Below are 15,618 nucleotides of genomic sequence, written 5' to 3' on the forward strand. Positions count from 1 at the left end.
TCGGTCTTTTTTCAAATAGGCATGGCATGTTGAAAATGGCTGCAATTTTCTGAGCTTCACGATCAGTAAAATAACTGTATTTAATTACATGGCAGAAGCAAAGTAAGGCTTCAGTTGATTTAATTTATTTATGTCTCTCTTAATCCTATTTCATCCATTCAGTTTTATCACCTTCCTGTCTCTGCTGCTGTCTCTTATCACTCCAGCCCTGAACCTCCCACAGTCTGGCTGTAACCACTGTAACATTTTTATTTCTGGCACTTAGCTGATTCTATTCTAAAAGCCTTTTATCCCCCACTGAATGTAATCTGACCACTTAACTTTTATATATCTGTTCCTTTACTCCATTCTTTCCTTTTACAAGGATATTGAACCTCATGTGTTTTCCTCTTCGCTTTTACCATATGCTTCTTATTTTCTGTGGACTGAAAGAGGCCTCAAGGCAGACAATAGTCAGCAGTCATATGTACTGTTTCCAGTGTTTGCTTTAGATGTGATATTTATCTTATAACCAGTATATTGACATATACTCTTTTGTTTTTACTCACAGTTTTTCTGCCATCTCATGGAGATAGCCGGCTTCATGACAGAATACTAACTTGTCTTGTGTACTGTCACAGAGGATTCAATATGAAGACCTTCTGGGAAGGAGCTTTCGGAGCAGGCTGAATCCAATGTCACGTACATATTGATAGGTCACAGATGACTTCATTTAACCTGATAGAAATATGCTGCTAGATAGGAAGTTCAAAATGAGACTGTGCTACAGCCTCCTGAACAGTCATGCTATGTGCACACTATCATAAAACCTTTCTCCTTACCTACAAACCTCAGAATGCCATGGACAAAAAAAGCAAACATAGATAGAGAACTATGTACTGTTACTATGGTCAGGAAAGAATGGAGAAATAGAGAGCTGGCCACCTGTCCCATACAAAAAATTCACCAAGCATAAAGTAACAAAGAAAGACTTTATATTTCTGGGTCTGTTATAATTTGGGAAAATATGATTTCATTTTTACACTTCTAGGATTAGAAATAAGGGTATTTTTTTAAAAAAAAATGACTCATAATTTCACATAAAACTTCAGCACATCTTTGGAAAACACAAGGCATTTTCCATGCATTTATTACAGTGTCTTCAGTGAAATTCTCCCTCAGGAATCTTCCTTTCTGGAGGGAACACAGTTAAAATTATATTTATTTAAGGCAAACAGAACTTTTCAGAGTTATTTTGCAGGAATTATCCAATCATCCTGATATAGCTTAAAATGTTTGGAAAGTACTGAAATAAGTAATTCTAGGAGATGTCTCCTTGGAAAGATTCAGAATCAAAAAAATATACATCTGAAGTTTTTAACCAGTGTAGTATCCTTCCTTCTGATTTTAGGAAATTCTTTTAATATATCTTCCTTCCTCAGTATCATTCATTTGGTTCTGTAAGTCTTTCAGGTGTACTTGCAAGTTACTTTTCCTCTTCAAAGCACGATACATTTTTTCTTACTTCCCTGTGTTCATTCTGGTACAGTTTGCAAATGGAAAGGGGAAAAGACTCATTCTAAGGCAAGGTGGCCTCTGACAAAGCAGCCTACAATGGCAAGACCAGGGCAACAACATTTTTCAGAGTAGTCATTTAAGTTTCAAATGGGATAATGGTTAGATATGATAAACCGAATCTCAAAACACAGATATTTGTGAAGCAGGTAAAAATTAAGCTGAAAGAACATATAGTGACTAATGGAGAAAATAAAGGTCAACTAGGTCCAGATGGCTCACTTGAAAAGCACCTCACAAACATGGATGTGTTGTTTCCAGCTCGAAGCAAGGGCACAATATAGATAATCTGCATAAATAAACTGAGCAACAGGTTGACATGTGCAGTACACATTCAGGTTCCGATGTTCGTTTATATTCCTAAAGCATGGAAAGCAGTTACTGTGAGGAAATTTGGTCAGTGAATTATGTAAGTGTAACTGTATGTAACAAACATGAAAAACGCATATCACACAAGGTGTTATATGCATGAAATCTCGATACCATAATATTGTCTTTAAGATGCGAAGAAGAGTGCCTCAGGGCACTTAGTAAAATATTTGCACATTTTATACCAATTACCCATACATTTTAGGCACACATTCAAACACTCAACTACTTGATCGTTATAATTATTGTACATTCCACATCTCTGAAATGTTCCAGATTCTTAATTGGAAGGAAGAAAATTATCTCAAGGCATGCTCTAACAAAACAATGAAAAATAGCCTAGGAACAATGCCCTTTTTGTGCTATCTACAATATCTTCCTGCTTTGTACACAAAGGCACAATAAACTTTTAATCTGAACTAGAGGAAAAACCTTCCTGATACCTAGATACTTTAAAAGCCAAAGAGAAAACTCGCCATGTAAAGTGGCTTTATATGCAACCAAATCCACTTCTATGTTTGCTCTTATTCTACGACATAAACCAACACTCTGTGCTGTGCAGTAATCTTCCTGAAAATAAACCAGCAAGCGGTTAAAAGCAGCAAAGGAATGAGGCACCTAGACTGCTATGTAGTTTGGAAATCAAGTCCAAACAACACTGAGAAAAATTCTTACCGCGCTGCCATCCAAACTACCAAGCTGACTCACACTTTAAGACTAAATTCCAGAGATGTCTACAACTGACATAGCTGAGTAGTTCACAATGCTTGGCTCACACCTTGCTTATACGGCTAGATTAGGATCCAAAATTATGTCATTTCCTACATACGTTCTCCAAGGAACGTCAAAGCGTATCTAATACACATTCAGCTTTCAAGTTCATATCAAATGCAGTTGCAGGTAACTACAATCTTTTAAGACATGACCTCTCTTCATCATGAAGAGCTGTGAAATTGTAACACAGTCCTTAGGCCAATTTTGAATGGGTGGTTGTGGGTTTTTTCTTTATGTGACTATGACTAGAAAAGGAATAGGAAATGATGGAAAAAACACCTAAACCACAGCAATTTAGTACCTAGGATAGTTCTGAAGAGGCCTTCCTCTCTGAGCAGGTTTTATACATTTTCCAGTCCTTTAAACAGTCAGTCTTTGCTGCCTCCACGTCATTCACTTTCTCAGTCTAGTGTCCAAACTACTAGGTTCCAACATCATGTTCTTTCTCAGACCCATAAAATTCAGAGATTTTTGAATAAGTGGTGTGAGTTTCAATTCTTTGAGGCAACAAGGAAACATTAAACCATGGTTTCTATATTTCTAGGCCAAATGCTCTGACTAGAAAACTGAAGTTCTTCGTAGAACTGTATTTCTTTAAGACTCGGGCCCTTGTCTTCAGGAGAGGTGTCAGGTAGCTTCAGTGGGGGACAGGATTAATAACTCAGTCACCCACCCAGTTGTTTAACACTCAGCAGCTACACTCACAGCATTTTATTCTAAATGTCAATCTTACTTTACCCATGAATTGCCTGGGAACTTAGGTTTCTAATACAGAATTCTTGCTTGGGAAGAAGGCCATAAAAGTAATAGCACCAAGAAGTACATTTATTTGAATTGGTCTTTTAATATTCATTACTTTGATCTTCCATCATTTGCAAAATAATTTGCAATTTACTTTCTTTGCTAGAATTAATTTAGTGTTATTTTCTTAGTAACTAATTAGTTTTCTTCATGCTGTTCTAGGAAACTTACATGCCTGATTTCCTGCAGCAGTAGAAGATTGTATGGGTTATCCACAATGTACACAAGTATTTCCAGCATAATTATAATCTTACCAGGGAAATTATTTTTTAAAAGAAGTTGTATATTGTCCCACTGGTTGCCCTGGAAAGAAGCTGTCTTACCTATAGATTTCGTTTGGAAACTGGCAGACTCATTGTTCATTTGAATACAATTTATATTACTTGTGGAAATGTATGCATGCTATGTTGATAGCTCTACAAATACAATTCTTCAAGGAAAAGCTGGGAAAAAAATCCAAACTGTAGTATAAACTACCTGCACCTAATACAGCTGGCAACTGAAAAGGATACAGTGGTAATGACTTCAGTGGCTCAAGATCCTTCAAGCCTCTGTTGTGTTATCACTGTGAAGGGGGTACCACAATCAAAAGCATGCGAAATCTATTCCTTATGGACAGAAGCACAAGGACCCCAGCCTTACCGTGAATTGTCTTTTCCTCACTGTTGTGGAGTTTCTTAAGTTCACATACTTCTATTTGTAACCAGCTATAATAATATTTTTAACATAATAATGATTATTTTTATAATAATATTTTTATCACCTCTGAAGCAGAATAAAAGAGTTTTCCTATGCAAAAAGCTATTTCAGGCCCATTTCTTATCAGACCTATCATAGTACCTCCATAGTACTATCAAACACCACTTAATTATGTATTTTTCATTATTTCTGTTTCCTATTGTTAAAGCTACTGAGATATCCTTTACTATTACTGAAACCTTGAAATCTTACTGACTTAATTGGTACTACAACCATAGCAGTGGGAGAACTGTGCCTCTGTAGTTACCTATGCAATGTTTGTTTACTTCATAGCTAAAGAGTGATTTGTTAGTCGTCAGCCTTTCCTGTTGGTGAGACCTAGACTGTATTCCATCTTCGACATCATCAAGTATGGAATAACTCTTACAAGTTTCCCAACATTTTTCATTGTAGCGTTTCCGCAACATTCAGTCTCTCACTTCTGAATGAAAAGGCAACAAATCAGGTGTCCTTCAAAAAAAATGTGTCTGAAACAGCTTAGGGAAGGTGAGGAGCTGCAATGCCAAAAGAAAGGGACTGGAACAACTGAAGCTGCTTTTGCAGGGGAGATTTGAGTATCACTTGTTCCACAGGTCTGCAGCTAAAGCTGAAGTCAGTCTACATCAAAGCCAAGTTGTAAGTCAAGACAAAAAACCACTGATGAAAGACATCTTTATACCTCTGTATCTGATATGTATCTGTCCCACTCTCAATTCCGCTGAAAACTCAGATTCAAGAAACTTTTATGTGAGCTTCATGTGAACATTTTGTAGGAATTAAAGCCCTCCATGTTTCACAGTTTTGAAAAGTTCCACCCATATTAATTTGAAATTCTTCAGTGCATGGGAAGATCCCTGCTAGATCTTGATCACTCAGTGCTTCCAGGTTCTGCAGGGATCTGTAGTCCCCTTCCTCGGACCTTAACTCTTCAGTTCGGTAAGGGAGAATTTTGCAAGCTATGGAGTTGTTTTTTCTGCTAAGAATATACATGACTCCAATCCTTTTCTCTTAAACTGAAGCCAATCCATTCTTCAATGTATTCTCATGTGAATGAGTCATATTAATGATTCCCAGTTGTCCCTGGTCTGGGATACACATGAATCATGTAGGGAAAAAAAAAAAAAAAAAAAGCATCGGCAGGAAAACTTTGCTCAATTTATACCATAACATACAAAGAAGGAGCAATGTAATTGAACCAATCACAATTTGGAACTTTCAGACAAATTGCCAGATTATTTTACTGTGTAGCTATAACATTATTTCTGCTTTTATTATCGCCTGAATTGCTGAGTAAAAACATTTTGAATGCATCAGATGATATTTCTGAGGTTATTACAAGTAAAAATTTCTTTCTTCTCTTACATAGTGTGGCTCTCTATCGCTCATTTTTACACTTCTTATGTGAAATAAGCACAGATCATATAATAGAAACAGAACATAAATTGAAAGGAAAACATTTTCCTTTAGTTTTTCTTCATTACCATTTCACTTACTAGTAAAGAAGTTATTCTGCTCTTCTCTGACTTGGATTCCTTTTTAGCTTCTTTTCACAGTTTCTTTCTACATTTTGAAAAAACAAGTCCAGATACCCTCACAATAAGTAATATTTGTGGATTTGTTGCTGTCTACGTCATATACCACAGATATGGAAGACAGATGGGGAGCCAAATTCCTCTGGCTTTGCTATGTGCCATTTCACAAGGCATAATTCTTCCATCAAGGGGTGCTTTGTCAAAACATGTTTTAAAGGACTAAATTATCTTCTCATTGCTCAACAGGTATAACAGGATTCAAATTTCTTTCCAGAAGTAAAAGGTGTTCTCATATAATACTCTGTGTCAGGAACAAGAACTGCTCAGTGAAATAAAAGCTTTAGAATTTCTTAATTAAGAATCTTCTTGATTAACATTACCATCTGAGGAACACAATACTATCATACCATCTCCAATTAGATTTTTAGCAAACTGAAACCCATAAAGTAAACAGACTGTATGACAGTGATTAGCAAAGCACTGAGCAAAACTTAGTCACTGAGTATTATATACGTGAATCCTTGAAGGTAAAACCTCAAAGACATTTAACCAGAAAAAGATTATGTCAAAGGTAAGTGTGAATAACATCTCTTCAATGTATTTTGAGCAAGTGTGGAAACAAATAATAATATTAATATATGGCAACTGTTACTGACAGCAGAGTAATAGGATGTTGTCAATGATTATTTTTTCTTTAAATACTCTAAATATAAATTGTAATTTAGTAAAACAAATATTCTTTTATTATAAAGCTTTTTCCTTTGGAAGTACAGCTAAGTTCTGCTAGTAATAAAACAGAACATTGCAAGATATTGCATCATTAATCCCTGTAAAATCATTTAAATACTGTAGTTATAATTGCTTTAGTAATGTTTTCCTATACTGTCTTAATAATTTACAATAGTTCCATTTTCCTGGAAGCTCCAATCTACCACTCAGGTAAAGAGGGCTGCAATTTCTACAAAGAATGCAAGACCAAACCTCGGCAACAAAAAAACCCATTCACTACATAGTGCATAAAATACTAATTGTACCTTATACCAGCATACTCCTTTCTAAATTGTGTTTAGCAGCAGGATCCCTCAAGTAGTCCACTCCCAGTCCTCCCCTGCAGGCACTTGCAGGCATCCTTTTCAGAGATGAGGATAGACTGAGCCCCCATTTTGGGCACTCTGGAAGCTTATGTGCTCAAGGAAGTACTAGGGCTTCCAACCAGATGTTTGTGTCAAACAATAATCAGAAAGTAGGAGGAGAAAATCCATTGGCCAATGGTTCTGCTTATTCATGAAATGTGAAGGACAATGCTTCTGAAAGGACTTTTTCTTTTCTCCTAGTCACAACTGAACAGGTTGTTGGTGCTGAACAATCTAACAGAGTTGAAAAGAAAAAAAAATGACTGCCAACATCCTTTAAAGTCTCAATCTCTGCATTAAAACCCTATTTACTTCTCAGTTGTTCTCATGTAATGTGCCATCTGCAGAAAACTTCGCCACTAATACTTTCCTTCTTTGCTTATTTAGCACCTGAACTGTAAAAACACGATTTATGGAAAGGAAGGGGGGGTGGGGGGGGTGGGGTGGGGAGGGAGCATTCCTTTCTTATTTCATACTATTCTCATAGCTCAAGCACCACTGTCTTGAAAACAGATATGGTGCAAGCGGCTGAATAGTATTCCAGAGGGTTTTCAGTTCCTGTGGAACTGAACAACATTTGACCTCAGAGTTAATTTTTCCATGTTTCCACTAATGTTACAGTTAGAAGATGCAGATGCAATTAAACTGAGCCTGTGATCTACATCATCAGCCATTTCCAATTTTGTAAATGTTTTTACTCTGATACTTTTGGCTTGTATTTCTCACAGTCTATGTAGGACAGTTCATTTTTTTTTTTTCTGGGGGAAAAAACCCAATAAGTAATCATTATTAGTGTCCTGGAAACATATTATTATTCCTGTTATTCTCTTTAAATTCAGTGTAAAATTTTCAGAACAGATCATATATATAGAAAAAAAATATATATACATTGATAATTTCTTTACAAATAAATTAGAGTTAAGAAATAAATGAATGCATGGTTAAGAATAATGGTGGTACTGTAAAAAATACTGATCAAGTGATAAGCTGAATTAAAGTGCTACTAGCCTGTATTTTTTACCTCTACAAACAGTAATTTCAGCATTCAAAGTGTTTTGAGCACAAACATCACAGGCAGTAATATCTATCTTATATTTTTTCATGGCACAGCTGGTTTCAGTGATACATACCTTCATTTGTAAGTCTTAAGAACAAAATGACAGCTGTAAGCACTTTGCAGGAATGCATGCTCCTCTTTGCATTGCCCTGCAGGTTGCTTGGAAAATCACAAAGCTCTGGAACAGCAATGCCAGGTTAAAGGGAAGGTTGTGACAAACTTTATGTCATGACATTGTGAAACAAGCACTGCAGGCTGTTTACAGCCCAACACTCTTCCTGAGTTTTACACTGGAAGCCAGTGTAAAACTGCTGTTGACTTCAATGAAAGCCATAAATGCTTGTCTGCTAAAGACTGAAGTACAGTGTATTTGTTTAACCAGTCCAAATTCCTGGGAGCACCGGATGAGACAATATTTATACATGTTAAGATGGAAGGCCTGATTCTCCACTGCCTTCCGAAGACTTGCATATTTGTAAAAACTTGAGTGCAGCTTCTGTCTCGCCAAGTCCTTCTCTTTAACCAAGCTTCTGTCCTCTTAATATTTTCAGCTTGATGAGGCAACTGGCTGTTTGCCAAGTTTGCTTGGATCACCTCACCTCTGAAGTGCACAGATCAACAGATTAGGTGGGAATATTAGTCAATTTGTTAGGCTCATTTGTTAAACTTCTTTTGAATAACTGTCTATTAATTAATAGCTTATAATATTAAATTAGCATTGATTGAGCTAATATGGTTTTTAAGTAATTGATCTGGAGTATCTTCAGGAATACTGCCGTGAGAATGATGGAAATAAAATTGTCCCAATTATAGGTTAACTTTTAAACTCTCTTCAGAGAGTCATATCTTTAGTGAAAACTTAGAGCAAGAAGCTGAGTTCCAGTCTTGCTCATTATCAAAAAACTTTATTTTTATTCTCAGATTAAGGCAAAATTAAATTAGATGCTTACAAACCTATTCAGTGATGTTCTCTCTTTTCTAATTCAAGGGCAGATTTGTATTTGGGATTGATTTTGAAGAGCTGTATCACATCATACTTAAGGCATTGACATTTCAAGTGTAAAAACTCACTTGGCATTTCTGAGTCATAACTACTGCACATTTTTTCTGGATTCTCTCTCTTTTCATTACCTGGCACACCAACATAAAGAATAGATTTCAGACTGTGGGTGAGTATACTGATACCAGACATTATGGTCTTACTGATATCAGCTGGACATATCCTGAATTACGCTTCAAAGTTCAGTTAGTTTAACTTAAGAGGACAAAGTACAAACTTTACAGGTTACCTTTTATGAACGTACAGTTGACTCTTCGCTGCTATTTGGAAAAACTAGCCATTATATCACCTGCAAAAAGACGTACTGGCTATTGGAGTCTGGTAAGGTGTTGTGACCTCCCCTGGCAAAATCCCTTTTCTCGTGGCTATTTTCCCACCCAGTCACAATACCTGTAATTTCCCAAAGGAAAGGGTTTTTTAGGCTTTGAGGAAATAGTATACCAAGCTTGGGAAAGGATGAATATTATTTTGTAAGTAAATCAGAACCTGTCATTGCAATACTTCCCTCAAGCAAAGAGAAACAAATCTTCTGAGTGTAAGAAATAGTTAACACAGTAAATACATGAGATTCGCCTGTTTCGTATTTATTCTTCTAAATCCTTCAGTGGTGTATCTAATGAATATGAACATGAATATGATTTCATTGAAGAACAGAAATTTTAGCTTTGGCTTCAGTGAGAAGATACTTGGATATATAGACAAGTTTCAATGGAAAAAAAAGGTACTTGATATCAATTAAGACCTATGCTAGGATATTTATTGAACTCAAACTTGCTGTAAGCTGTGAATATATGGAGGATAAGTTACCATGATTCATGGGATGCACAATAGCACGTTAATTTGTGGAAACAGGTCCAGTCTGTGACCTCTGTGACACTTAGGCCCTGTTGTCCCATACCTCAGATCTTGTATCTATCCACGATCAGCCTTGTCTCAGGCATGGCCACCAGTCCTGCTGCTTTTAAGCCATCTAAACTCCCTGTGGGAGCTGTGGATTGTCTGTGTCATACTACTGTGCTCCATTCTGTGTAGAATTTATTCCCGATTATGTCAGAGAGTCATCTTCTCTTTTTCTTTGTATGTAACCTATCTTTTTATTCCCCCCAAGACTTTATTTTTCTCGTAATTCTTTTCAAGGAGATCATCACTACTTTCTAGTTCCTACATTGCACTTTCAGTTATTTGCCTTAATGTGTACTTTTTTTAGCAATAAATTCAATAATTGCTTGTTCACAGAAGTTTTTAAATAAAAAAGGTGCCAATATGTTTAAAAGTTTGAGTGCAAGTGTACAGGAACCCTAAGATGTCCTAGGTTATATCATCAATAGATTAAACATTACTTCCCAAAACTGAAAATTATTTCTACACTTTCTCCCCACATAAACCCCTGTATGCAATTTTATAATGACATAATCTCTATCTTTAAACCTGTATATAGGCATGGCAGGCAGCCTTAAGAAACTCATGTAAAAAATTGCCAGATCAAATCCAGGGACTGAATCAAAATTGTCAAAGCTCAGTGGACAAACCACTCCTGACCATTGGATTAAGTCTGCCTTTTCTTCTAATGGGCTTAAACCACTTCTACAGGTAGTGTAGGGACAGTGGGATTCTGTAGAAGGAAACATGTTTTTTAATATAATGTAAAAAAAAATTAATGTAATTTTAATGTAATGTAATGTAATTAAATAATGTAATGAAATGCCAGTTTCTTCTGGAAATAGCTGACTTCTTACCCTGTCCTGCTTCTGCTCATGTAGGTCTTGGATTTCCCTCAGTTAAGTTAGGTGAAGTCTCAGGGCTGTGGGTGGAGATAGTTCAAATCTGAACTGGTAAACAAACCAGTTACATTACTTCACTTTCATTCTTTCAGATTTCATTACTGAAACTACATAAACAGCTCTGGTTTGACTAAATTATCTTGTCAAGTAAAGATGGGGGTAATATAGTTTATATTTACATGTTCATTTAAGTTTTCATATCAATATGGAAAAAAGATCTTTGTTTCCTTCTCTACTAAACACTTTTGTCTCCATTATCCAAGAGTAAAATGACTTCTATTAGCACATTTCCCACAACTGCTCTTCAGTCAAAAATCACGGGTTTTGTCTTTGCTTTACCAGTTCAAGAGCTTTTTATCATTAAGGAACATTCCTAGCTACCATATGGATAAACAGACACAAGTACATGATTAAATACTCTGTGAAAAGCAAGAAGCAAGTGTTCTTTTTAATAAATGCCTAGCATAAAACTGAGAGACTATGGTTATGGAAAGCACATTGTAATAGAGCAAAAATGACAAAAAAAGGCTACCAGGGTTTTTTTCTTTTCCATCACTGCCTGAATTTGTATCATGATATTAAGTCCTTTCTAGCTAAATCCTAGGCAATCAAGCATGGCAATGCTTGGCTTTTAGACATATTCTGCTTAATGGGGAATTATGAGTGTGTCCATGAATACAGTGGCATAATCCACCAAAGAATGAGATCCACAGGTACGAGTATGTTGATCTGGGGAAACATCCATAACTGTTTGTATAAAGTATTGAAGAAAAAGATTGGGTGAAAATTTTCCCCCTTTCATGGATATAGTTAGATCTGGAGAGGCACATCTGTCTCGCATGCAGTACCACTGGTGAAGCTGGATCCTATGCACTAAAAATGCTCTGCAATCACCATTGGTTTTAATGGATTTGAAGTCAGTCTCATAGACTACTTCTGTATGCTGACATCCACAAATAAATATGATTGGGATTTTTTATTATAAAATAGTAAATTGTAAGTTAAAAAAAAAAAAAAGGCTACGGAACAAACCAGAAACCTCTGTAATGCAAGACAAAATGTCATTGATATTTCAGCTAGAAGTTATTTTGGACAATAGAGATGGGTGCATCCACAATGTCACAAAGGAAACCTCAATTACAGCATAACAACACGCTGTCACATTACCTGAATGCTTGCTGTTTTGAACTAGTGCTCATAGTCAGAGATGGGTTTGTAGGGCAGAAGTCCACCACCTCTCAGGGAAATCCTATTCTACGTGGCATAGATAAACACATCTTCATTTCATGGCATCTCCATTTCCTGCAGGAAAGAGCATTTCGTCTATTTACAAAATCTATGCCATACCAGGGATCTAGCAAATGATAAATCCATGAGACGTATGTATATAAAACTGCCAGAATGGCACTATTGACACAGTTGGATCATCTGGATGGTAACAATTCTGAATCTTATTAAAGCAGGAGAGGGAGAAGGAGACATAAAGGGATTGCTTTTATTTTATTTTATTTTTTCTTTCTTTTTTTAATGCATATGTTCTTTTGGTATGAAAGAGAAACAGAAAGAGAAGGATGTGTAAAAACAGATGTGGAACTACAAAGCCTCCCCGCAGACTCCTTGAGAAGGAATATGTACATAAAGAGCAGTCTCTGTGGCCATTAAAGTACAAACTGATTCAGAAAGAGGACATGAAAAAACGTTAGAGTAAGCACATAATTTATTGCAAACGTTGAGATGCATGTAACTATCCCAGAGTAGCAGGAATTAGTCTTTCCTGCATGATTAAATACAGCTAGTATTTGCAAATATGAGGAAATCACTGCACGGCTGATCTAGATAATGCAAAGTTTGTCAGGACAAGTAATACATTTCTTAGACAAACTGATATAGCTGTAGCAGGAGGAGACAGCTGGTAGGCTAACTTATAGCTTCAGTCCGTAGCAGCTACAAATACGCTACTATGACATTGCTGATATAAACAAGATCCTCCTTTCATCTGAGAATCTTATGCAGTCCTTTAGCACAAAATGATGTGTAATTCTCAATACTGTCTAGGGCAAATTCCATTGGTAGCTTATCCTCATCACTGCAATAGCAGTAGCCTTTCTAAATGACAAGGGCAGCCTTTTACCATAGTCCTGAGTTATCTTAAGGAAAATGTCTCCCTGTCTTTTTGGTAAGATTTTCAAGGGTTATAGATCTTTTTCTGATGAATTTACAGTGTGAACTGTTATATACACTTCTCTTTTTTTTGTAGTCGTATTCTCATTTGCACATTTGCAGGCAAAAAAAAAAGTCCTGAACATCCAGTGCTTTTATCACTTTTGAATGTTCTAGTAGTGCTCTGATTACTTAGTTTCTCATACAGCGCTGCTTCTGCAATTTCACATTCCATTCTTATTCTTTCATTTTTATTATAGTTTCTAACACTGAAGTATATTAGCTTTTATTACTGAGAAACACTTAAAATATACACATGAATTTTATGGTAAGTGGGAATTGGATTTATGCCTTTGTTCTGACTGTTTATTTATTAACCATGTACTATCTATTGCTAGTGTTAATACAGCAGAGACTTTTCTCTAAAGATTCTCTAAACATTTCACTTCATTTACCTGTTGCTGTGATCTCCTCAGTCCCTCTTATCTTCATCACCAGCCTGTTTCAGTATATGACCCCAGAAGTTTTCATTATTTTCTGGATTTCATGGGCCAAATTTCAGACTTACCTCTTCTTAACAGTGTATATTGCTGAAAGCAGCTACTGCTCATCCCATTACACAGTTCCCAAGTGCCATTATCATAGAAGCACGTGTTCTGAAAAGCATTTTGTGTTAAATTGTTTCATGACTTATTTCAAATATGCATACGTTCAACACAACTGAAATGCTGAGCTGGGTGGTCCCTAGTGCTTTGTGGTAGAGGCAAGAGCAAAACATCATGTGTGATTTCAACACCGTTAAGTTGTTTATTGGTAATCCAAAAGTGCTGTGGTTGAATCAGCATTATCTCCACGATAAGAGATTTCTGGTGTTAAGTCTTCTGGTGCCTATCACCACGCACAGATCACAGACAGAGCAATTCCCTGTCCTGTCCTCTCTCTTAACTCAAAATGCCTACAAAAGCCTGTAGATTCTTTATATCAAGAATGGCAGCAGTATCTGTCCCTCAGGGAATACTTGTCTTTGATTTTCCTCTAGATTTCAATGATACACAATAAAAATAGAACAGAAATGATTAAGTGTGATAGCATCTTTGACTCAGACTGTCTTTATTTTCCAGACTAATTATACTACAGAATTTCACTGTTCTACTGAGGTTACTTTAAAGCTTCTCCAGCTGGGCATGCTCCTCATGCACAGCATCAGATGACATTACTGTCTCCAAATTAGTTGGTACTATCATTCAAATAGCAGCTTCCCAATTCAGACCTGAAACCATACAAGTCTTCTTATTAATTATGGTAAAAATTCGTAGGAGATTGCTGTTGCACAGTACATATGAATCAAACCATCAATAAAATGCAGTTGTGTTTAGAGTTCGGTAGAAATAAACGGGTGTTCACGTGCAGCCATTTCTTAACAAATATCTGAACTCTTTTCTACTTCACATAGCAGAATTGCATACTATTTAAGCCAGAGCTAAACTTATCCAGAATTCCACCAAAGTATCTAAACTGTTTGCAGCAAAGACCCAAACTCAGTTTTCACTCACTATTTGCATATAGCCCTGCTGAAGCTAGTAGAGTTGCATAGGTCTTACCAGAATTTGGCTTCAGTTTTCTAAGCACATCTGTTCATTTCATGACAGACATTTCTTTGTGGGTTATGTTAGTCAGAACAAAGCTAGATGCTGATCCCTTTCTCAAAGCATCTTATTCTTTGAGTGATCCTGCTGATAAAAGTGCCTTGCTTTTGCTAAAAACAACCAGCCTACACGTGACAGTGACATGCCATAGGAAAGACCTGTTACATTCTCTTTATCTGTTCCTTCCCCTTAGCCATCAAACACCCTGTTAGGTATAGACAGCATTACTCAGCACCAGTTAAGTGCTATTGAATCTTGAGGGAAGGTAGGACTCAGTTTACCTCTATGGTAGGATAAATCCTGTTTATACTGCTAGATGCTCTTAAGTTATATGCTGGCAAGGCAAGCTCCCCCATCTGCCAGGGATTTACAGGGTACCTGGCAGAAATTGACAAATAGAATATATTCTTAATCAATATACCCTTTTATTTCTTCTCTTCCCTCCATAGTCTCATAGCCATTAAGTCAGCATCATCAACCTGTGCTGGTAACTGCAGGAATTCTGGCTCAGGAGGGGACACAGATGCCTTGAACCACGAAGCAACTACCCCTCATATATTTTTTTATAAGCTGAGGGCTTCATGCCTATGCACCTGGTTTGGGATAACACATATTGCTTCAGCTGTTGATGACTTTGAATCCATTTGAGAAAACAGCTCATCTGAATTCTCCACAGCTTGTTTGCTTCTGCATCTAATTCATTACCTGATCACTTCTAATTAGAACAGTTGCAATGGAAGAGTTGTTTTGTTCTGTGCAGTTAACAATTATTTCCTCCCAGTCAGGACACAGGATCTTTCCCAGTGGAGTGATCTGCAAAAGAATATTGAAAAATGTAGGTTTGTTTGCAGATCAGAAGGAAAAGGTTAACATAAAAAAACTTAAATACAACATTCAGGTTTTCTAGCACGGGAGGTTTCACCGTAATCAAAAGATTTTAGTTTTATATTATTTTTCTGGTATTGTTATCACTTTGCATTCCCAGCATTTGTTTTCCAAAATACATGGTGTCG

General features: G+C 36.5%; 1 long non-coding RNA gene across 1 annotated transcript; it reads right to left on the bottom strand.

The window, feature by feature from the left end:
* Positions 1-6: 6 nt before the first annotated feature.
* LOC308060269 lies at positions 7-14,763 on the bottom strand. Its single transcript, XR_013926653.1, has 3 exons — positions 11,967-14,763; positions 6,803-7,135; positions 7-5,321 (listed from the first exon to the last, which is right to left on the bottom strand). It is a non-coding gene; the product is annotated as an uncharacterized lncRNA (long non-coding RNA).
* Between the last annotated feature and the right edge of the window lie 855 nt (positions 14,764-15,618).

This window comes from Falco punctatus, assembly GCF_963210335.1.
Source record: "Falco punctatus genome assembly, chromosome: 1".
NCBI classification, from domain to species: domain Eukaryota; kingdom Metazoa; phylum Chordata; class Aves; order Falconiformes; family Falconidae; genus Falco; species Falco punctatus.